Source organism: Ovis canadensis, chromosome 2 (genome assembly GCF_042477335.2).
Source record: "Ovis canadensis isolate MfBH-ARS-UI-01 breed Bighorn chromosome 2, ARS-UI_OviCan_v2, whole genome shotgun sequence".
NCBI lineage: Eukaryota > Metazoa > Chordata > Mammalia > Artiodactyla > Bovidae > Ovis > Ovis canadensis.
In genome coordinates this window covers 143002811-143027565 of record NC_091246.1, presented here as the reverse complement: position 1 = coordinate 143027565, position 24755 = coordinate 143002811, and the positions used below count along the sequence as shown (strand labels likewise).

Below are 24755 nucleotides of genomic sequence, written 5' to 3'. Positions count from 1 at the left end.
ACTCTTAGCCACTGGGCCTCCAGGAAAGTCCTGCTTTCAGTTCTTTTGGATATGTTGTTCTGCTTTAAATCATTTAGAGAACCCAGGACTCTGCCTGACTTAGGTCCTCAATGCCAGAAGCATGTGGTTCTGTCATCCCTCGCTGATAACTGGGTAACTCTCTCAACTTGAAAGAGCCTTTTTCCTGGGCAAGCTTCTGCTCCGCAGTCTACTCTCATCTTGGAGATGGGGTGGGCCTGGGGAATTTGGAAAGCACTTTTACATCTACATACATAGTTCCTGAGAAAATTGATTTGATTATTTTGGTCAATTAACACGTTTCTTTTGAGCATCTGTACTATGAAACGCACCATGCCGGGACACTTGGAGGATAGGAGGAGATCTGAATTATGATCCTTGCTCACCAGTGCTGGCCAGTGAGAGATGATGCTTGCATGCAAAGAACTCTAAAACCAGGCACTTGACAAATGGCCTGTGCCAGATACAGGACAGAGGGAGGACAGAGGGAGCCCTGCTTCCTGGGGTGACAAGGGAGGCTTTATCTAGGAGGCATCACTAGAAATGAATGTAGGCTAATAATAGGTGAGGCATTGTTGTTGTTCAGTTGCTAGGTTTGTGTGCAACTCTTGGCGACCCCATGGACTGCGGCACACCAGGCTCCTCTGTCCTCCATTATCTCTTAGAGTTTGCTCAAAGAAGTGTCCAGGTGAAGCACTGGGGAAGGCATTTTACATGGCAAAAATGTGGCAGTAGGAAATTCAATGTGTAGATAAGTTTGGCTAGAGCAAGGATTAATATAGGGCAAGAAGATTGATGGAGGATTTGGTTGCAAAGGATTGAGAGTGTGCACTTTATCCTGGACCAAAATAGAATCTGGTGGGGAGAAGTCTAATAACGGGATAAATCTTGATTTCATTTTATGGCTGTAAATCTGGGATGATCTTTAGTAGTGATGTGTGGCCATAGTTTAGAATCATTACTCTTGCTAAGTCCTTGAGAGCCTTCCTCGGTTTAGTCACTTATTTTTGGCTTCTCTGATACTTACTGATACTCCTTCTGAGAACTTGCCCAGCAGGTAAATTATAAGCCTACACTAGAGTGTATTCTGTGGAACATCACTTCTGCGAACAGGATTCCATGCTCAAAAACATTTGAGAATCATTGTGTGGTGGCTCTCTCTCTAGAAGGTTCACAGTGCTTGTAAAAGAGTTAAAGGCTTTAAAAAAACAAAACAAAACAAAACAAAAAAGAGTTAAAGGCTTTGCAAAATCCTGCAGCAAAAATATTGGCTTAATTTGTTTAGTTCAGCCTTTCCTAAACTTATCTACTGTAGCAGGTATGATGCCCCCTTAAAAGATACATCCACATTAATGCCTGGAAATGGTGAATGTTACTTTATTTGGAAAAAGAGTCTTTACAATTGTAACTAAATTAAGGATCTCAAGAACAGATCACTCTGAATTATAGGAGTGGGTCCTAAATCCAATGATAGGTCCATATAAGAGAAACATAGAGGGGAATTTGCGACGTACATAAGAGAAGACAGGTAGAGAAGAGAGACGATGTGAAAACTGAGGCAGTTTGGAGGGATGTGGCTGCAAACCAGGAGAGCTGAGGATGCCGATGGCTACCGGAAACTGGGGGCCAGAAGGACTTGCCGCCAGAACCTCTAGAGGAAGAGCAGATAGCTTGATTGCAGACTCCTGGTCTCCAGAACTCCGTGGGAATATATTTCTGTTGTTTTAACCTGCCCAGTTGGTGGCAATTTGTTATGGCAGTCCTCAGAAACCATAGGCACACCTCATTTTATTGTGCTTTGCAGATATTGCCTTAAAAAAAAAAAAAACAAATTGAAAGTTTGTGGCAACCCTTGGTTGTCAAATGATGGTTAACATTTTTTAGCAATAAAGTTTAAAGAAATTAAGATACGTACATTTTTGAAGATATAATGCTTTTGCACCCTTAATAGACTACAGGGTTTCCCAGGTGGCGCTAGTGGTAAAGAACCTGCCTGCCTGCCGATACAGGAGACTTAAGAGACGCGGGTTCAGTCCCTGGGTCGGGAAGATCTGGAGTAGAAAATGGCAACCCACTCCAGTATTCTTGCCTGGAAAATTCCATGGACAGAGGAGCCTGTTGGGGTAGAGTCCATAGGGTTCCAAGGAGTCAGACACGACTGAAATGACTTAGTATGCACACAGTGTAAGTAGAACTTATATGCAATGGGAAACCAAAAAAGTCACATGACTCGATTTATTGCAGTATTTGCTTTATTGAGGTGGTCTGGAACCAAACCCACAATGTCTCCGAGGTATGCCTGTAATCCATTTGCCCATAAAACTCTTAAAAAAAAAAACAAAAAAACTTTTGCCCAAATATGAAGTGAGGTTTTCTTCTCCCAAATTATCCTTCATAGATATATAAGATGGAGATGGATATTTAAGATACATAAGATGGAGTTTCCTTATATTCAAGGGCTTTCAAGAGCTCATATTTCAAAAGCCAGTTTCTCAATCATTTACTTTTGAAGAACTAAAATACTGTGTGCGGAAAACTTTATCCTAAGACAACTTTAATCTGTGTTAGTTTTAATTGCTGGTAAAGGTTGTCCGATGGAATTAGTTTTTTAAAAAAAGAAGGGAACAAATAAATATAACGCAAAATTGGTAACTATTCTTGAGAGTACGAAGCAGATGCTATGGACCAGCTTGCTCATTGTCTTTTCTAATTTTATTCTGCTCTGTCTGCTTATATTGAAGAAACTGGAAACTTCTTAGAAGTTTTCTTAGACACTGCAGTGAGCATTTTGGATGTACTTTAGGTTCCAAAAAAGAGATTCACTTGCATGAAACTTGACTTTGGAACAAGGCATTCAGTTTGGTTTGTGGATGGTCAGCAGAGGTGATATGCACCAGCAGACTCTCAGCTCCACCAGCAGCATTCTGACTGTAGTAGAAATGGCCCAGTATCGGTGTGTGCTACAGCAGCAGAGCCAGGTTTGGCTTGTGGCTTCTTGTTCTCTGGCTGGTCTTCTGGTGTGGCTTTGGAATTATTTTTGGAAGCTCAGTCTAGAGCCTGTTTCTTGCCAAACTCCCCACTCCAGTGATTCTGGAAATTATATGATACCCTGTTACAAATCTCCTCTTGCTTAAACTAGTCAGAACAGATCCTGTTCTGAGGCTAGACCCTTACTGATACAGGGTATGACCTCCCTATGCAAATATTTGGTATGCATGTAAAAAGCAGTGATTAAAAAACAATATAGTTAGGGATTATGTCAAAGAGATAAATCTAAACCTATAGCACAAATTTGAAAAAAAAAAACCCTGAATTTATATAATCATGGTTTAGGATTAAAATGTCCAGTGACAGCACTATACATGGATTTAAAAAATACTGCATGCAAACAAAAGCAACTGTGTTAGATGCTTTAAGAAGGGCCTCTTGGGATGACTGAGATACTGAAAGACTCAGGTGAGAGTTTAAGTAAAATCGAGTCATAAAAAGTGAGAGGAAAAAAGCAATATTGCAATATCAACCTGCTATTTCATGTGCTAATTATACTTTAAAATGTAACTAAAGGGATGAAGTCAATCCTATAGACAGACATTTAACTCTCTTACCTATTGCTGAAATATTTATATTTTCAAGTTGGCCAAAAGGCCCCCAAAACCTCAACCGTGTTTTCTGAGAGGTTTTTCCCTTGCAAAATGTGAGATTACTCTATATTCAGAATTACCTGATACTCAAATTTTATGACATTAATATGGCCTGAAACGAATACACAGGGGGCAACCTTTGAGGAATGCTGGCCTGCTGAACCAAGGACAGCAATTTAGTGTTCGATAAACTATTCAAATGACACAAAATTGCTGTTGTGACATAGCTTCTTTCTTCTGTTTTCTTCACTGTTCCCAGGGTCTGCAAGGTTTATCTTTGCCCCTACTCCTAACAGTGAGTAAGACATGGTCTCAGCCTCAAGGAGCGTGCAGCTCCAGTAATCAGGATGGTGTGCAGATGTGATTCTCAGAGGAAGTCCCTCACACAGGCCATGACAGTGAACAGGGGACACTTCTACTTACCCAGGGGTGGATTTCAAGAAGGAGGTGGCATTGTGGTCGAGCGTGCATATAGTCAGTTCTACTAGCCATAGATTTTACTAGACCATAAGGGTCATTCTTCAGATGAAAATTAATAGTTCTTTCCTTGGATTTCATAAATGACCAGTTGTCTAGAATTCTGAATAAAACACTGCAGGCATCTCAAACCAGAACTTTCCGGCGAGTCGATTTTCACCCAGAGGCTGAATGCAGTAAGAACTACCTGTGAGTTTAGCAAGTGTCTTGGCAAACAGATCGCCTCCCTCCGTTTACAAAGTAGGAAAGAGACTATTCTTCCACATCCTCTTTTCTTGAGACTGTTATAGCGGGAGGCGGTAACTCTCCCGGTCCTTGCCCCACCGGTTGCCGGGGCGACCGTCGGGCGCAGTTTCCCCGGAGGCCCGCTGGGTCGCACTGTGGCCCTACGGATGCGCACTCGGGCCAGGCAGGGGCGCTCGGGAGCGGCCGGCTTCAGCCTTGCGCGCAGGTGGAGACGGCGGGTCGCAGTGCAGCTGCTGCCAGGCCTCCGGGGGCGGCGGCGGACGCAGAGATTGCCAAATTCCGGAGAAGTTTGTATTTGACAGTATATCCCAGGGGCTGCACCTCGCCCTCCCGCGGAGCTGCCCTGCGCCACCATCTGGTAGGCCGTGAGTTCCGGCCGTCCTTGCTGTTCACCGTCTTCCCGGATTTGGCGTCTCGATATGTTGTCGCCCCCTAGGATGGCACGAAAAAGTGGTCCCTTTCGTGGGAGAGAGGGCTGGGGGATGGGGGAGAGGCTTCGATCGCGGTTAGGGCAGCGCGTGGTCCTCGGGCTCCGCCGCACTGGTTCGCACTGCTGTTCACTGGTGGAAAGAGCTATTCCCGTTTTTTCGTTGGTCGCTTTAATTTTCTTTATATCTGCACGTCTTTAATTTTATTTAAAAAATTGTCTGTGTTTGACTTTCCATGAGTGCTTGTTGCTGGACTGGGATATGAAGTCTCCGTTCTCCTGACGCAAGAGCTCAAAGCACCATGGAATCTCCCACTTTGCTTAAATATTAATGTTTATTGAAAGCAACTAGCGAATACAATTTTTTTTTTAAAGTATCTCTTTCTCCCTTCCTCTCTTTGATACCTAGTCTTTTCGTTCCCCACCCCCACCTTTGGCCATGCCATGCAGCTTGTGGAATCTTAAATCCCCCATCAGGGATTGAACCCCGGCCTTAGGCAGTGAAAGTATGACATCCTAACCACTGGACCGCCAGGGAATCCCCGACTAGCTAGTTTTTAAAATGGAAAAATAATAAATACATATGGTAGAAAATGCAAGCAGTACAGAAACCTTCCCCCTTTTATATGGCCCCAAGCCCTCTTCTCAGAGGCAGCCGTTTTTAGTACTTTCTTTTGATTTATTCCAGAACAAAAGTATACGGATATCTCCTATTAAGCTTCTTCTGTACGCAAAACCTGTGCAGGGCTTCTCTTCTCCCTTTATAATACATCTTGGCGATGGCCTCACTTCAGCACAGGTGGATCCGGGACATTCTTTTAGAATGGCTGCCTGGTGGTGTTCTGATAGGCAGCAAATTGTAATTATTCAATCAGTCTTTGATTGAAGGATATCGAGGTTGTTTCCAGTCTTTTGCTGTTACAAACAATTCAGTGAACATCTGTGTGTATGTGATTGAACCATGTGTGTAACTGTGTCTATAGGATAAATTCTTAGAAGAGGAGCTGTCTTGACGAAGAATATTTTCATTTTTCATTTTCTATATCTTTCCGGCCAGGCGGGAGACCTGGGTTCGATCCCTGGGTTGGGAAGATCCCTTGGAGAAAGGAATGACAACCCACTCCATTGATTTTGCCTGGAGAATTCCATGGACAGAGGAGCCTGGCATGCAACGGAACGGTCCATAGGGTTGAAAAGAGTTGGACACTACTGAGTGACTTTCACTTTCTTTCTTTGCAGGTAAAGGCAGCACCAAGTCATAGTGTCCTCAGTGGCTACTCCCCACCCCCGCTTTCTTAGCAATAGGTTTATTGACCTTTTAAGTCCTATTTGCCAGTGTGAAAGATTAAAAAGTAGCATGTCGTTGTTTTCATTTGCATTCTTTAAATTTTGTGTGAGGTCTATTCTTTTTCACATGAATAAAGCAACTTGAATTCTGTGAGCAGATCTTTTTTTCCTTTGCCTGCTTTCTGTTGGATTGTTGGACGTTTTCTTATGGATTGAAAATTCTTTTTGTATACTAAAGAAATTAGACTTTTGGCTCATATCTATTCATCCTTTTGACTTCATTTACAGTATTTACATTTCATAAATTTTCATTTTTACAGAGTCAAATTTATTAGTCTCTTACTTAGCTTCTGGGTTTTCTGTTTTGTTTAAAAAGACCTTCCTGACCCAAATATTGCATCTACATATTCCCAGTCTACAGTTTTAGTCTGGCAGCCTTTCCACAGAGACCCAGATACATGATGAGCTTCCTGGGTGCTAGAACAGAAGGGAAAGAATATTATTTTTTCCATAAGGTAAATATGTAATCTGAAGTCAAATAAGTCCGAACCAGGAATCGAACCAGGGTCTTCTGCATTGCAGGTGGATTCTTTACTGTCTGAGCTACCACCTGCCAGGGAAGCCCTAAACACATGATCTTACTTACACAATAAAAATTCAATAATTTAAAATCATGTTTAAAAGAATACTTAATACCCTGAGAAAATTCCCATAGAATACTGCTATGTTTTTAAAAATAGGTTACAAAATATAAGGGGTATGAATTATATATATGTGTATGTGAAAGAAAGTGAAAGTCTTCTCTTCGGAGAAGGCAATGGCACCCCACTCCAGTACTCTTGCCTGGAAAATCCCATGGACGGAGGAGCCTGGTAGGCTACAGTCCATGGGGTCACTAAGAGTCGGACACAACTGAGAGACTTCACGTTCACTTTCCACTTTCATGCACTGGAGAAGGAAATGGCAACCCACTCCAGTGTTCTTGCCTGGAGAACCCCAGGGACAGGGGTAACCCTAGTGGGCTGCCATCTATGGGGTCACATAGAGTCGGACACGACTGAAGCGACTTAGCAGTGTGTATATATATATACACACACTTATCATTGTTTTTCTCTAAGTGGTAGAATTATCAATGACTTTAGTTTCTTCCTTATATCATTGTACATTTCCATATTCCCTACAATGAACCTAATCTTTGAAAACAGGTAGAAAATGTTATTTTTTAAAAAAGGTCTGAGTGACTGTAACTTAAAGATGATGTGTTTAACCAGTCCTGTGCTGTGCTGTGCTTAGTTGCTTAGTTGTGTCTGACTTTGCGACCCCATGAATTGTAGCCTGCCAGTCTCCTCTGTCCATGGAATTCTCCAGACAAGAATGCTGGAGTGGGTTGCTATTCCCTGCTCTAGGGGATCTTCCTACCCCAGGGATTGAACCCAGGTCTGCCTCGTTACAGGCAGATTCTTCACTATCTGAGCCATCAGGCAAGCTCAAGAATACTGGAGTGGGTAGCCTATCCCTTCTCCAGGGGATTTTTCCTGACCCAGGAATTGAACCAGGGTCTCCTGCATTGCAGGTGGATTCTTTACCAGCTGGACTACCAGGGAAGGATATTAGGGAGTTTCTAATTTTTCACTCTTTTGAGCAAGTTGTGATAATATGCGTCTCTCTTTTCTTCTCACTTAGCCAATTCTGTAAGTGTAAAATGTACTGCAAAAAATGGAGACTATGGATTTAGTTTTGGGATGGAGCCTTCCTGTGCCTAACTACCTTTTCGCATGTGATCAGTTAATCTCTGGCTATAATGTGCCAGGATGCCTATAGATTCTGTGCTATCCTTTAATATCTTTTTGGGAAGTATCCATACTTTTTGCACATAAAGAGAGAAGCAAGTCAACTACTTCCTTATGGTTTTCATATTTCAGTGCTTGCCTGACAGACTAAAAATGGGAATTTCCTTTTTAAACTGTATAGCATCTCTGAAGCTCAGTGAGAAACTATAAGTGTTATTACTTGTTCATCTAGAAAACATGTCAGAGACCAGCTGGTCCAGTCCCTTCCTTTACAGGTGAGGAAGCTGGGTTTCAGAGATGTTATCTGAGTCCTGTATTCCTTAGCTGCATGAGGTGGTGCAGGATTCACATCGGAGTTGATATTGTTTATTTTTATCTGAATTGTACATTCTTTCTTCAGGGCAATTTTTGTGTGTGGGTAAACTGGCTTTGATTACAGAATTTCTGAATACAGCACATTTCTGTAGAATCCTGGCTGAGCCAGATGCCTGACTTCCCTCGAAAGCTCAGCTCCGCGTACAGTCTTCTCACCTTCTCCTTCTGCTCTGCCATTTGCACTGAAAAAGTTCCTTTGTGAATTTCCTTTCTTGTCAACCATTTTTCCATTGGTTTAGACAGTTTAACCAATTTTATGCTGCATTGTTTCTTCAGTTACTTATCAGGCTTTTATTTTGCTTCCCATTGAGAAAGCAGAACTAACCCTCATCAGTAGAGCTTTCATTTATACTGTAAAATAATGCTTTAGATGAGCATTCTGAAAGTCTTGGAGAACTGAGGTTGGTTAGTTTTGGTCCTTACTGTTCCTGAACTAAGACATCATTAAGACTGAATCTCTCTTTCCCTACCCTTTGTAGATTGTGTAGACAGTTCTCTCCATTGCTTTTGAAAGAAGGTGTGTTTTTTTGTTTTTTTTTTTGTTGTTGTTGTTTTTAAAGAAAAGGTTAGGGAAATTATTTTTTCTCTGGACTTGGATTCTGATAAATTATATGACCTTGGGGAAATTCCATATAGAAAGTTCCTTGTACCTCCTTTTCCTGAAGAAAAAAATAGGATATCCTCCTTAACAATGACATTCAGAATATTAGAATATAGACTATGACTTTGAATCTTGAGTTTGGCTGATAGTCACAGTCTTGCAGTGCTTTGTTAAAACTCCAGTGAGGAAATGGAGATATTAATTAGTTAGGACCCTGTAAGTTGCAAGGGAGAAAACCAACAGAATCCAGCTTAAGCCACGAGGAGGAATTTATTGATCCTTACGAATGGGAATGCCAAGGGAAGTAATTGTGATTTCAAATGTGACTGAATCTGGAACTTAAGGTGATGCCATCAGCTCTGGCCTTCATTCTCCTTTTTTCAACTCTGTTTATCTCTGCCTGACTTTATTCAAGCCTTTGTGATCTTAAGTTTAAGATCCTGCAGTAAGAGAGACAACATTTCTCTTCTAGTGCCCACATGTCAAATCTTAGGGACGATTCTCACTGTTCCAGGTTAGGACACTTGCCTATCACTGGGCAAGTAATTGTAGTTACGAGAATGGGATACTATGATGGGCCAGCCAGAGCCGTGAGCCTATCTCTTTGAGGCGGGATGGGGATTGTGGCACCATGATAGACAACTCTACTAGGATCCCATGGAGTCAGATGAGGATAGGTTAGTTTCAAATGCAAAGGGATGCTCAGCAGGCCAAACCAATACTACAGAAGCCTTTGCATGAAGTGTGAGTGTGTTAGGTATTGATTTGTTCAGTGTTTAGACATGTTTATATCTCTCTGAAAATACAACTTGTGCATACACTCACATTTCATTTGATTTTACTATAAAGCTTAAGCTCCATTGAATGGAAGCAGCACCATAGTAAGCCTAGCAAAGCTGTGGTATTAATACAGAAATGTATATCAGGCTAGAGAAATAAAAGTAGGAAGATGATTTTTTCAAGCTTCTGTATCCTAGAGACATCATATTTATAATAGTTTTTCTTGGCCTCTTTTATCATATCATTTAGAAAAGATTTTCAAACTATTTCTTAAATTATTCAGTTCAGTTCATTTCAGTCGCTCAGTCACGTCCAACTCTTTGTGACTCCATGGACTGCAGCACGCCATGCTTCCCTGTCCATCACCAACTCTTGGAGCTTGCTCAAACTCATGTCCATCGAGTCGGTGATGCCATCCAAGCATCTCATCCTCTGTCGTCCCCTTCTCCTCCTGCCTTCAATCTTGCCCAGCATCAGGATCTTTTCCAATGTGTCAGTTCTTTGCATTAGGTGGCCAAAGTATTGGAGTTTCAGCTTCAGCATCAGTCTTTCCAATGAATATTCAGGACTGATTGCCTTTGGGATGGACTGGTTGGATATCCTTGCAGTCCAAGGGACTCTCAAGAGTCTTCTCCAACACCACAGGTCAAAAGCATCAATTCTTCAGCACTCAGCCTTCTTTATGGTCAAACTCTCTCATCCATACATGACCACTGGAAAAACCATAGCTTTGACTAGATGGAACTTGGTTGGCAAAGTAATGTCTGCTTTTTGATATGCTGTCTAGGTTTGTCATAGCTTTTCTTCCAAGGAGCAAGCATCTTTTAATTTCATGGCTGCAGTTACCATCTGCAGTGATTTTGGAGCCTAAGAAAATAAAGTTTCTCACTGTTTCCATTGTTTCCCCATCTTTTTGCCGTGAAGAAATGGGACTGGATGCTATGATCTTTGTTTTCTGAATGTTGAGCTTTAAGCCAACTTTTTCACTCTCTTCTTTCACTTTCATCAAGAGGCTGTTTAGTTCTTCTTCGCTTTCTGCCCTAAGTGTGGTGTCATCTGCCTACCTGAGGTTATTGATATTTCTGCTGGCAATCTTGCTTCCAGCTTGTGCTTCATCCAGCCCAGCATTTCATATGATGTATTCTGCATATAAGTTAAATAAGCAGGGTGATAATATACAGCCTTGACATACTCCTTACCCAATTTGGAACCAGTCTGTTGTTTCATGTACAGTTCTGACTGTTGCTTCTTGACATGCATACAGATTTCTCAGGAGGTAGGTAAGGTGGTCTGGTATTCCCATCTCTTTAAGAATTTTCCACAGTTTGTTGTGATCCACACAGTCAAAGGCTTTGGCATAGTCAATAAAGCAGAAATAGATGTTTTTCTGGAACTCTCTTGCTTTTTCAATGATCCAACAGATGTTGGCAATTTGATCTTTGGTTCCTCTGCCTTTTCTAAAACCAGCTTGAACATCTGGAAGTTCATGGGTCAAGCAGCAAAAAGGATATAAAATAAAAGAGAAGTTCCCTCTACCTCTCATACTTCCAGAAATAGAATAATTTCTTTTGTATCATTCCAGAAACTTACCATGTACTTGCAGGAATATATGTATTTTAAAATATTTTATATAAACAAATGAACTAATTCCGTATAGACGCACTGCAGCCTGCATTCTCCACTTAGTGCCCTATCTTGGACATCTTCCTTTGTTGGCATAGACAAAGCTTCATTTCAACAACTGAACAGTTTTCTGTGGTGTGGATGTGTAACTCATCCCTTCATCAGCAGGTTTTAAGGTGCTTTACAGAGCCGTACTCCTTGGCCTCTCCTGTCTGCCGGAAGCCTGGTGGGGCTAGAGGGCCTGTGGCTCAGAGTTGGGCCAGGCCTTGCCTATGGATGATAGAGGCAGCAGTGGCTGAGATGCCATCAGCTGTTTCTCAGAGGGAGCAAGCTTCCTCCAGAGTTGAGTTATAGCCAGAATCTGAACCTATTGCTTCCCTACTTACTGCCCTCCCAGCAGTTAGCCAGGAAGGAGGCTCATTATTGAGCGGATTGGCATATCTGAGAAATTTGCAAGAGTGTAATGACTTGTGGCTACATGGAAGGGGATCATACTAATTTCACAGGATTACTGGGTACTTGTCTTCTCCAGCCTCTTGAGTGGGCTCCTTGGTGTCCTTTATCTATTTGCAGACGTCAGCACACATTCCTGGGTTATGATTGATCATAGGTGATTACTTTACATCTGGTTTGGAAATGCTCATATCAGATGTAACCTCCCCATGGTTGGTCAGTCTGTTTCTCACCACTGAGTTCCCAAGACTGTCCTAAAAGCCAGGCTGGGTTGGAGGGACTGTAACCAGGATAGGCTGAGAGGACAGCTCTGAGACAGATGAGAAAAGATGCCACTTCAACTCAGTTTTCTGATGAAGAAAAGGCCTTTGGTCCTCCTCATCTCCAACCTCTGCCTCCCAATATTCTTCCTTGTGTCCCTTCCTGCTCATTCCCATCAGCATCCATGTCAAGGACAAGTCTTCCTTTCATTCAGAAATGCCTCTCTGCAGGAGTCTCCTGGCCAGATGAATGACTACAGAGTTTCAGTGACCTGGGAGCTGCAATTTAAGACCAGAAGTTGTCTCTTTCCTCTGTTTTTCTCTCAAAATGTTCTTTCTGCCTTTCATTGCCCTCCCACATGGCTTTGCCTGTTGGAATTCTCATCATTCTAGACTCAGCTCTGATGCCACCACGAAGGTGTCTCTGGGCATCCCAGTGGGCAAGGGTCCCTCACCTCTGCTGCATGTGCCAGCTGCTCATTGCCTCCCTCACTGGACCCCTGACGTTCCTGGAGGCCTTGTCTTGGGAGAGCTGGAGTAGGCAAGCTTTGTCTCTTCCTCACCAGACTGTCCCACTGCCCCTCTCAGGGCTCAGAAGGCACTGTATTCTTAGCAAGAGCACGATGCCTGGCACATAGTAGGTACTAAGTTCATTTATTGAAAATATGAATCTATCTAATTCAAGATCTGCTGCGAAGACTTGGACCTGGATTTACAATTAAATCACTGGCATCCTTTCTGGGTCCCTCTATTTGTTCCGTTTGTTGGTGTTTGAGTACTGGTGACACTTTACTATTTTAGAAATATGCATTTATAGTTTTAAATGGAAACTCCCCACTTCCCCGCTTTAGTCCCCTAGCAGAGCTTAAAACTATCAGATGCTAGGGGAAGTAACTGCACAGGGACAGGTTGTACGTAAGTCTAAATTGTTTTGTAAATTCTAAGGTCAGAGGAAAAAAGAGAAGCAATAAATGTAAAAAGACCCCAGGAAGTAGCATCTTGCCATGCGAGGGGTTGGGCTCACTTTCCATCATGCCATGATATATTTTTGGACCCTGGAAACCCTCCTGAGTGTCTCTCCAACACAGGAGGAACCTGCAATTACAAAGTACAATGGCACTATTTTACCTCCCTAGGGTGGCTGTGGCACAAAGAGCTCAGAGGCTCACGTGGGTGTTGGTTTTGGGGCATGGGAACGTGCTCTGAGAGAGGTTCTGTTTGTTTCTTGACGGAGCTGTAAATGGCAACCCTTGAGACCTTTGCTAAGCAGACATTTACTCCTTGGGTTTTCTGTCCTGGGACACCACCTCCTTCTTCTCCCTGGACGATGATGGTTCTGCCTCAAATATGCCTCGAAAGCCATCTTTGGCTTTCTATTGCCTTACGAAGACAGCTCAGTCTCTTACTGTGCATTTTCAAGGCCCCACAAGACCACCTCTAGTTCTGACATGTAGTTAGGATGATAAGTCTAGAAACTGTGGGAGGATCCTTCTCCAGTTTTTAAGTAGAAAAGATCAGCATTTCTCCTGTTTTCAAAGACCTCCAGCAAAATTTCTGTGACTTCTAGTTGATGATCAATTTTCACATGTGATCGATCTCTTTGGGGGAAATTTTGATTGAGTTTAACCTTCTCCATTTCCCTTAGGAAGCCTGTCATGTAGTTTAGGTAATTTTCTTTTGTTTATTCTTTTCAGACCTTATAATATGTAATTAGATTTTCCCCTCCTAATAGTGTGCTTATTGGGCTGCACCCTACAGGCCTGCAAATCTTGTAATTGCCCAGCCACGAGACTGAAGAAAGAGCCCAGAGACAGCGACAAAGACATCAGTGGTTTATTGAATCTTACATGTCTGAAGCTGAGTTGTGGAGAGACGGCCCACTATGCGCAGCAGACAGTAGGCAGAACATGGCAGCAGCCTTTACCACTGCGGGGGAAGGAGGCTACTTCTTATAGAGGGAATTGACGTCAGGCTGGCTCATCAGTTACCAGAGTACGTAGGCAATTACTGATTAAGCCCTACAGTTAAGAGGATTGGCTAGTCACGTGTGTTGGTATAGGTGAAGCAGGGACTGGCCAAGCAGGGAATGTAAAGAGAGCTAGAGAACAGCCATCCTGAATGGCCCGACTCTACAGTGCTCATTGAATAAGATCAGAAAAACACAAAAAAGCATAAAGAAAATATAAGTAGTCCTAATTCTGTCTGCAAGATATATCTTGCAGCTCTGGGAAATGTTCTTTCATTGTTTTTGAGGGGCTCATCTCTCTTCTGGATGTATCCCTTCATGCGTGTGTCATCCTTTTCTCTTCTGGGAGGATTTGTCTGTTGTTGAATCTCCACCTGTCAGCTTTCTTAATCTGTGTTTGTCCATTCTGCTATGTAGCTCATCTACTGGATTTTTAAAGACCGGGTTTTTTTTTGAGGGATGGGAGAGGGGCTGCTGGGCGGTAAGTTCCCTTAGTTGTAATTGGTGTCTCTGTGTTACAGTAAAGGTTTTCTTCAACTATTCTGTGATTTGTGATTGTGTATGTGTGTCTGGGCCAGTGAGAGGTCCGGGTGATGTGTCTGAGAACGTGCTGTCCTCTGCTGGCAGGGCGGCAGCAGGGTGTGAGGCCGGGCGGGGTGAGTCAGTGGAGTCTTCAAGCCGAGACACTTCCACTCCTCCTGGGTGAGGCCAGCTACTAGAAGTACCACCTTGATTCTCTGGCCCAAAATATGCCCCTTGGGCTTACTGCTCCTACGAGCAGAAGCCATCCCCACCACTGTCCCCGCTGCGTTTGTTTTAGAGTCATGATCTGATTCCTTCTGAACTTTGTCTTTTGGGGAGGGCTCATTATTACTGGTCCCAGAGGCTGCCTTTCTTTGCTTGCCTTCAGTTTTCTAATTTATTTATTTGAAACTTTTTCCCTGTCATTTCTGATGATTTGGCAAGGGAAGGGTAGGATGGAACACATCAGCCTTCTTGATCCAATCTTCTCAGGTGATTTTTTTTTCCAAAGTCATTTGAGGTTTTCTTGTGGCCTAAGAATTCAGTATTGATCATCAGAGGAGGAAATAGCTTAATATTTGCCCCCCAGTACCTTAATAGATGTTAGGAATTAAAAATCTAAATACAGAGAAAGCATAGTTGGGGGCCATCCGCTTGACAAAATCCAAACTTTCTTTATTGGCAATTAAGGGCCACTTTCTCAGAAGCTGCTCTTCTGACTCCGGGCAACCTTGTTGGAGAACTTCAGGGGCCTAATCGGAGACAGCACCTCCTCGGCTGAGAGCACTGATCTAAAGCGTTGCAACCTGAGGGAGTAGTGTGGGTGGGGTCATGTTCCAGCTGCACCCCACAACATTTCCCACGTCCTGGCTATGTTGACAGCTGGTGCTGTCTGCGGTTCGCTGTCCGGGCCCACGAAGGTAGAAGAGCTGCTTGCGTTGAGAAAATGTTGACTCACCCAGCAGCCTCGGGCTGTGGTTTACTCACATGCCTTTATAGCCCTCTGGGGCTGGCATTTCTGTGAATTCTGTCAAGTTCATTCCTGTTCCTCAGGCTCACCCCTTCACAAGTGCTTGCTTGCCCTGCATGCCTAAAATGGCAGAAGGACATCAGCTCTGCAGGATAACTTTCCAGTGACTTTTTTTTCTAGAATTTTCCTGTGACAGTGTGATATCATATTTACGTTTGTGCAACATACCATTAAAGGTACTTTGTTCTTCTCTAAATCTTTTCCCCTGAAGACTTTTTGAATGTCTAAGGGCAAGTTGTTCGTAATCCTCATAATTTTTCAGTCTGAGATAGATGTTCCTTTGTTAATTTCTAAGGCAATGACTATGACTTTGAAGAGAGCACAGTGGGCTTTTTTTTTTTTTTTTACCACAGAGCCAAAGGACTCTGCATCCTAGGCCTGTGTAGAAATGTGGCATTTCATACTTATTAGGAGTGTAAATACATGTACAGGCATTTTTTTTTTTAACTTAGTGTATTTTAGTAAAGTTGATTACAGACTATTTGTCCCCAAAAGTATTCTATTCCACCAACATTTTTTGATTTGTAATTAGAGATTTTTCAATATGGAAAAATTCTACCAGAAGCTGTCTATAAATTTTGTGAGGCAGGACTAAGGAGAGAATTTATCTGTTTGGTGTCTGGAATGGTTATTCTTCACTGTGTCTGCACAAGAATCACTTAAAAGCTTTTAAAAAGTGTTCATGCTTGAAGTCTAGAGACTGGAACAGAGCAGTGGTGCCTAGGGCTGGGGTGAGTGCAGAGACTGCCTGAAACTGGCACTGGGGAGTTTTGGGGGTGAAGAGAAGGATCCATTCCAGACTGTAGTTCTGGGTGCACAACTGTATATGTTTACCAAAAAAAGGTCACTAAACTTACAATGGATGAATTTTATGGTATGTAAATTGTACCTCCATAAAGGTCTTTAAAAAACCTTGCCTGGGTATCATTTTATGCCAATAAAATCAGAATCTCTGGAAGCAGGATTCTGGCACTGGCATTTTCAAAAAGCTCCCCAGCTGATTTGAATGTCCAGCCAGGGCAAAGAACCACTGGCCTATTATTTGTCTTGGTAGGACAGTCCTACCCTAGGGCCAAGAACCTTCCAGACAATATGGCTTAGTTATGAAGTTTGGCTTTTTTTGCCTATCCCTTAGAGTAAGAAAGGCTCATGAGATTCAGATATAAAGACGGATGATGCATGTGGATTATAGTAAAATGGTTTTAGTTTAGGTGACAGGGCTATGTTAGAAATACAGCAGAATGAGTGGATGAGTTATTGCTGTTTTGAGGGAAACCCCAGACTTTGCATGCCTGGTGATTCTCCATTTGCCTGCTCAGTGCCCAGATGAGGGTAAGGCGAGTAAATTCCTTATTTTGGGTGAAAAATTTAAGGGAGCACCAAAAAACCCTCAGTAATCAAGGCAAATACTATTTTAATCCAATTTAAAAATAAAAATTAATGTGAAAAAAATCCATGCAGACAAAATATCAAAATTTTAAAGAAAGGCAGGATTCTCCTAGTGTCTCTGATGAGACTTGGCTCTCTGCCCCTTCCTCTTGACGGTCAGGCCCCCATCAAGCTGGTTCCATAAGAAAGGGGCCCTGGTGACTCTCTGTGCCTGAGACAGGGGGACCCACATGCAGTTCTGGCTGCTGCTGGTGTCCCTGCTGGCAGCACAGATGAGTATGAGAAGGAAGCCAGTTTTCTGGGGACCCATGGGTCCCCAAGTACATACTGAACCCAATCTGGAGTGACGAGGAGCAACTCTTAACTCTCTTGCTTTCTCCCCTTGGACACAGCAGAGTGAAAGTGACCTTGAGGGTTGTCTGTGCTGTTATCCATATTCCGTAGGTCTCTGATTCTCTGTTTGATCTCCAGATCTGAAGCTAGAAAATGAGTCTCTAATTTAAGAAATTCATGGTCTCATCCAGGGGGTAGGTCCAGGTTTTGTGGAGTCTGAAGCTTTACTATTTTTGAAGGGCCTTCTTAAAGAAAAAGAATAAAAATGTGTAAAGAAAAATTTAAATTTAGAGCTTTGGAAAGAGCCTCTTGCAACAAGCGCACTGGAGCTTCATCAACTGCATGGAAAAATTGTCTTCAGTCTCAGTTTAATATTTCATTTTCCTTATACATTTGCAAGACTTATCCCTGTGATTTATTAGCTCACAATGCCTATAGACTATATGACTATGCCTCACGTCTTGTCTTCCAATTTCATACTTTCAAAAGCCCCAGAGTATTTTCCTTTGTCTGATAGTGAAACGATTAAGAGAATTGGTTCTAATGTTAAACTGGATGATTTTGTATTCTGGTTCTGCCAAGCTAGTTGTATGACTTGGGCAAATTAGTCTTTTGGCCTCTCTTTCCCTCTCTATTCTTATTTTATAGGGTTTGACTGGGGCAGGACTAGATGAGATAATGCATGTGTAGGACTTGGCACGACACCTGACCCGTAGAAGTCGTGCAATAAACATTATTTAGTATATCAGCCACCGTTCTTGATTCTAAGCACAGAAACTTACTCTGGCTACCTTAAATGGAAAAATAATTTATTGGAAAGATGTTGGATAGTTCACAGAATTGACATGAAGTTTGGAAAAGCAGATGGTGACAATAGACAGGAACTAAGGGAGGCCAGGCAGCAGAATTCATCTAATCAGGACATTCTGATCCCATTTCTAGGCCCAAGTACCACTGTTGGACTCTGCCATTGTTGCAACCCTAATCTACCCATCCCTTCTTCCTGAGGTCTCTTTCTTAAGATTCAAAATTACAGTTGATCTTGTCTAATAGATTGAGAGGAGGGTCTATCTAGTTTAGCTTCTGTAATAGAAGTTGGGGGCCTTTCACCCAAATAGGAAGAGGATTTGGATACTGGGGAACAAAGAATTCCCAAACTAACAGTTTTTGTTTCTGATGTGATTCCTTTGGTGTCGTCTTTGATACCTAATAGATTTGAGCTGCAGGATGTTATCTGCCTGTAGGCGTCACCCTTTAACATTTGAGTATGTGTATACCTCACAACTTCACCCGTGGCTCAGTGGTAAAGAATCTGCCTGCAATGCAGGGGACACAGGAGATGCAGGTCTGATCCCTGGGTTGGGAAGACCCCCTGGAGAAGGGCATCATAACCCAGTCCAGTATTCTTGCCTGGAGAATCCCATGGACTGAGGAACCTGGTGGGCTACAGTCCGTAGGGATGCAACGAGTCGGACATGACTGAAGGGACTGAGCGCGCACACATGCATGTATATACCTCAACCGCTAACTTCAGCCATTCAAACGTAATCTGTGGAAGTGAACAGATAGGACAGTGGCGTTTTCCCGCTGAAGTCAGACTATTGTGGTAATATATCAGGTCACAGAAAATGGATTCAGTTCTCTGAAATGAAAGTCTGTTGTCCATAAATATATGTTAATTCTTGGTACTTGTTGCTATTTATTTTTTTTATTTTATTTATTTTTTTGGTTGCTATTTATTTAATAATTATTATAAACATCTAATAAATTTAATAGGAAAACACAAAACCAGCTTATTAGGTTTGGTTTACTTTTTTTTTTTTCATGATGTGCTTTTAGGATCGTAATATTATATTGCCTCTGTGTAAAATGCCATTATTTCCTGCAGGAAGTATTTTCCTAGAATGTGATAGAATTAAATAGAAACATGGCATTTCCAAAAGGCCAGGCGTGGATTGGTGGTGTTCCAAGAGCAGAAAATCCCATCAACAGAGGAGCCTGGCAGGCTACAGTCCATGGGGCTGCAAAGAGTTGGGTACAACTGAGCACATACACAAGGGCACTGTTAGTCCGCAGGCTCCCAGGCCAAGCACTCTGTCTTTTGTTATGAATGCATGCTTAGCATAGTTCTTGACACAGGTAGTCCTTAAACAAGTAGAGGAAGGAATGACCATCTCAGAATGACCAGTACCACCGGGACCTGCTGAGAATCATTGCCATGATCGGAGAAGTCCATCTTGAAGTTTACTTTAAGTCCCAGTTTATGGATGTGGTTTTCTCCATTCATTTGCTATTTTTTCATATCTTTAACCAAAATACACTACTTATACACAGTAGCACCGTGCCGGAGGTGGCTCTGAGGATTTGCCAACGGAGTCTCCTGCCTTCATGGATTTTATGTTTGAGTTTGGAGACAGACACACAAAGAGAACTAGAAAATGTGGGGTCAGCCCAGTAGGTAGAGATATGGGCACAGGTGGTTCAGAAGGAGGATACCTTCCCTAGCCTGGGAGAGTCAGGGATGATCTCCTGGGGGAGACCATCTTCCTCTATGGACTTCCGTGGTGGCTCAGACAGTAAAGAGTCTGCCCACAGTGCAGAGACCCTGGTTTGATCCCTGGGTCAGGAAGATCCCCTTGAGAAGGAAATGGCAACCCACTCTAGTAGTCTTGCCTGGAGAATCCCATGGACAGAGGAGCCTGGTGGGCTACATGGGGTTGCACAGAGTTGGACATGACTGAGCGACTAACACTTTCACTTCCACTTTTCTCCTGGAGGGTAGAAGTCTAAATTGAATCTTAAAATTATTTAAAGTGTCCAGAAGTCCAGAAATTATATACTGGGATATGCTAAACATCACTATCAGGTGAAAAATTTAGCACAGTGCTTGGAACACAGTAGATTCTCAATCATAAATAGTAATGAATTAGTTAATTGGTTTAGTAATACTTGTACTATATAGGCTGGTGTGATCTGTAGCATGCTGCTAAATATAGGCTTGGCTTTCTAGAACCCATAAGTCGAATTCATGCATTTAATCCCCCCATTAGCTGGTTAGTTCACATGTAGAAAAAGTCTGTTTCAAGGTCATAAATCAAAACTCAGAGCCCATTTGAGCCCAGGAAGCATGACAAGGGCTCACTACAGCTCCACCTTCATCACTGGGAAAAGTGAGGAAAGCGGTGTCCTGTGGCAAATGAGTGTCACAGGACGGCATACGTGTCTCCACACCCGGCAGGTTTGCCTCTAGCTGGGCATCCGTCCAGAAGGTGTTCTTTATTTTTGAAGACAGAAACCTACCAATATCTATGCAAGGAAGGCCGGTGAGAGTTTATTAATTAGATTAAGATTACATTTCTATTCCTTGTAATAAGTATTTCCATCCACCCCTCATGAGCCACCGAAAGAAACAGTTTTTTTTTTTTTTCCTTGTAGAGGTGACTTCTTAGAATACATTTCCAAAAGAAATCTTGGTTAAATTGACAGGTGTTTGGGAGTGTGTTTGCCTTGCTGCCATACTGTTCAAGTTTTAGAAACTTATTTTATAAAGGGAAAAGGTTTGTCTTAAAATTTTTTCTTTTGAAGTAGTTTTTAAGTTTTTAAGTTTTATAACCTTTCTATCTGGTTCTCTGCTTTGTTTAGCTAAAACCGTGCAGAACCATGATTCAGATCACATTTCGATTTGGTTTACCTTATCAGCCATAACTGGGAGATGGGACTGGAGGTGGCCTGGGTCATGTGGGTATGTGAGGACAGGAGGTAAGATGTCAGAAAAGGTATACAAGTCAGCCAGGGTCCATTTATGACTAAGACACTTGCATTTTGTGAAGATGGTTATGGATCCTCCCTCTATGTAACCAAGGGATCATCTTTCCTCTTCTTCTCTTTTTCCTCTTTCTCCTCCTTCTTCATCAGTTCCCTGATCAGGGGTTGAACCTGGGCCACAGCAGTGAAAGCCCAGAATCCTATCTATTAGACCACTGGGGAACTCCCAGATTCCCTCTACTCCTTGAACATTACATCTTACCTCTGGTTTTTGAGAAATTTTAGTAGAAAACTTCTTGGCATGTGCAATAAACAGTAAAGAGCCACCTGCATAGACTTTGCTGCTTTAACTAAATTGATTTACAACCCAGTTAATCTGATACATGTTCAATGATTAAAAAAAAAAAAAGATTTTGTGTTCCACTGGAGAAAATGAACACTTCCAATAAATGAAGATATTTTTAAACAGTCAACTTAACATTTTAGGTATTATTCTCTCCTGTTTACCTAGGACTCATAACATCTCTGCTGCCCGTCTTTTCTTTGATGATCTGTACCTTTTAACAAAAACTTGCTCACACTCATTTATATACATCTTAATACAGAGGCCCCAGGTCTGTTACTGGAAGCTGAAAGTCTGGTCTCCTGCTGAAATCCCACTCCTCAGAATTGATATGCCTCGGGACTCCTATCTGTATTTCTAGTATAACTTCTCAAACTTGAAGCAGTTGCTTCTGGCCCCCATACCAAAGTCATGGTTTCTCCTGTGAACGGAGAATGCTTTCGTTGTTGTTGTTTTTTAATGTGGCTCTGGGATGGTTCCCATTTATTTGACCTAGAGGGATAGAACAGCTTTTGCCTTAAATAAGTTCAAAGGTTAGTGAGAGAGCGAGCGAGAGCGAGCGAGCGAGAGAGGAACCCTTATAATTCAGGTTATGAGCATATGGTGGGGATGCTCACAGTGTGTGAGGGAGCACAAGAGGGGCACTGACATACCCCGGGGAGGTGAGGAGAGTCTCCCATAGGAGGTGATATCTCAGCTGAGTCTTGGAGAATAAATGAGAACAAACCAGACATAGATGGATGGGACAGGTATTGCAGATGCAAAGGTACATGTAAAGGCAGGTGTTAATGGAGAGTGTGGCAGGTTCCAGGGACTACAGTGGTGCGGTGCAGATGGCTGACACAGGGTTTGAGTAGAGAATGATCAGTGATCAGGCTGAGGTCTTTCCTGGGGGACTTCTGTGGCATTGTGAGGAGCCCAGACTTTATGCTATGGGAGGCCATTGAAGGAGTTCAGGCAAAGGAGAGACACGGTCAGATTTGGTTTTAGAACAATCATTGTTGACAGGCTAGAGACTGGTTAGGATGTGATCAATGTCTGAAGTAAGATAATCGCAGAGGAGGCAGAGAAGAGGAGGGATTCTGGAGACATGAGGCAGATAGAATTAATAGGACAGTTCATCTTGTTGGATATAGGCCATGAGGGAGAGAGAAGAAAGGCAAGTTTCCAGCTTGGGTGAACTTCTGAATTGAAGAGGAAAAGGAAAGGTTTTTGGGGAAAGATGCTGTGGTCCACGTGGGACATGTGGATATGAAATACTTGTGGGAACGTGTCTGGAGGTGCCCAGCAGGAAGTGGGACCTTTGTGTAGGGACCATGGGGGATTCTGAACTGGAGGAGTGGAGGGACTCACTCCGGAAGGAAGTGGATGTGAAAATAGAAGGAGACGAAACCTCTGGGTCTATTAAGTTCCTCTCTCCCATCACCCTAAGGGCTTAAAGGGGACTCTGGGGTCTCCCTTGCTAAGGTTGGCCTGCTCTGGCTTCCCTGCCTCTAGTTCTGAACTGAAGGAGTGGAGGGACTCATTCTGGGAGGAAGTGGGCATGAAAAGGGAAAGAAGCAAAACCTCTGGGTCTATTAGGTTTCTCTCTCGCCATCACCCTAAGGTTGGCCTGCTCTGGCCTCCCTGCCTCTGGTTCCTCCTGGCCGTTAATGTGCTCATGGGGCGATGTTCCAGAATGTGGGGAAGGGAAATCCAGTGGCAGTTCCTTAGTTTGGCCATTCCCTTTGTCTGGAAAACTGCTTACCCAGACACCCCTTTCGCTTGCTCCCTCAATTCAAGCTTTTGCTCAAAAGTGAAGATTTCAGTGAGGCTGAGGTTAAATGGGGTTAGAAAGCCATGCGGTTGTCAGGAGCTGTAGTGACTTTGTTTATATGGTAGCTTGCAAGTCACTTGGCTCTTCTGGCCCCAATTAATGTACTTCTTTTGGTGCACAAAGTGTTTTTGCAAATAGAGTTGTCTGAGAGGACTTGTTGGTGAGGGAGTTCTGTGAGCTCTATCCATCTGTTTCATCATAACTCAAGGGGGAGAAGAGTAGACAACCATGTAATAGCCAGGCATGCAGCTGGCTGGGTCATCATAACCCCCGCTCCTTGACTTACCCACTTTGGTAAACATGTGCTGGGAAGCTGGGGCATGGAGGTTAATGGATGGGGGCAGAGTGGCCTTGTAACCCTGGCCTGAAAATAAGCTCTGGTCCATTTTGGCAGTGAAGTATTCCTCCTCCAGAGTAGAATATGGTTGTCTGCTATCTCCTTTCCACACCAGCAAGAAGGATTTAGATTGTTGAAGACAGGTTGGAATTCTGACTTACAGCCAGCTGTGTTTGTCCACTCTTGACCCTCTCCCTGTTCCCTAATTGGGGCCTTCATTGGAGTTTGTCTTTGTAATGGTCTTGTATGGGGCTGGATTAGTAAAGAGGAGAAATTGTATCTATCTTTCACAGTATTCACTGTATAAAAGCCTTTCTAAGGTACAGCCACATGGAAATAATCAGGGACCTCCTTTCATCTTTATTTCTTTACCTGTGTCTCTTGCAGGGGCAACACCTGCCTGGCTTGTTTATAGATATCAAGGGTATCTCTGTTTATAGGCATCTCCCACACCACCTTATGGGCTACCCTTGTGGCTCAGATGGTAAAGAATTGCCTACAATGCAGGAGACCTGGGTTTGATCCCTGGGTCAGGAAGATACCCCAGAGAAGGGAATGGCAACCCACTCCAGGATTCTTGCCTGGGGAATCCCATGGACAGAGGAGCCTGGTGGGCTATGGGGTCGCAAAGAATTGGACACGACTGACTAACACACACACACACACACACACACACACACACACACACAGAGCCTTAGAGAGGCAAGGACAGGCCCACCTGCCATCTGTTTGCTCCAGCAGATACATCTAGGAAGTAACATGGGTTTTTATGGCACTGTCCCTTCTGTGGAGCTCATGAAGGGGTTGGCAGAGCGATCCTGGACTACCAAGAGGGATTGTGGTCAGGAGGAGACATGCCTTCCAATCAGGGTTGATAATTCTGAGGCAGCCATGGGCTTCTTTTTCTCTGGGCCTGGATAGATGAAATATCTTCTTGTTAGTTAGAAATGTGGATTCCTGTCTGAAAGCCAGAAGAGGGCCTGAAGGACCTTCTCATGGAGGCTGCTCCTCTGTGTCTTTCTTTTCTTTTTTTAACTTGAGGGAACTAATGTTGAACAAAGGCTGAGGAAGCAGAAGAGTCCATTTATAGAACTTGTGAAAAACAGAGTCAGGAAAAGAGCAGATATTCTCTCCTGGGATGGCAATTTTCAAGGCTATACATTGTGAAATAGCCTAAAGAGGGAAGTGGCTTTGATCTGATTCATATCTGACCCCTCTTTCCATGTTCATAAAAGATGATGAGTCCAGGCTCAGGGCTAAGGGTGACTTTTGACTT

The 24755-nt window shown here is 43.0% G+C and overlaps 1 long non-coding RNA gene across 1 annotated transcript; it reads right to left on the bottom strand.

Moving 5' to 3' along the window:
* Positions 1 to 1379: 1379 nt before the first annotated feature.
* On the bottom strand, positions 1380 to 4770 carry LOC138434672 (uncharacterized). The gene is made up of 2 exons (XR_011254833.1): positions 4083 to 4770; positions 1380 to 1829 (listed from the first exon to the last, which is right to left on the bottom strand). It is a non-coding gene; the product is annotated as an uncharacterized lncRNA (long non-coding RNA).
* Between the last annotated feature and the right edge of the window lie 19985 nt (positions 4771 to 24755).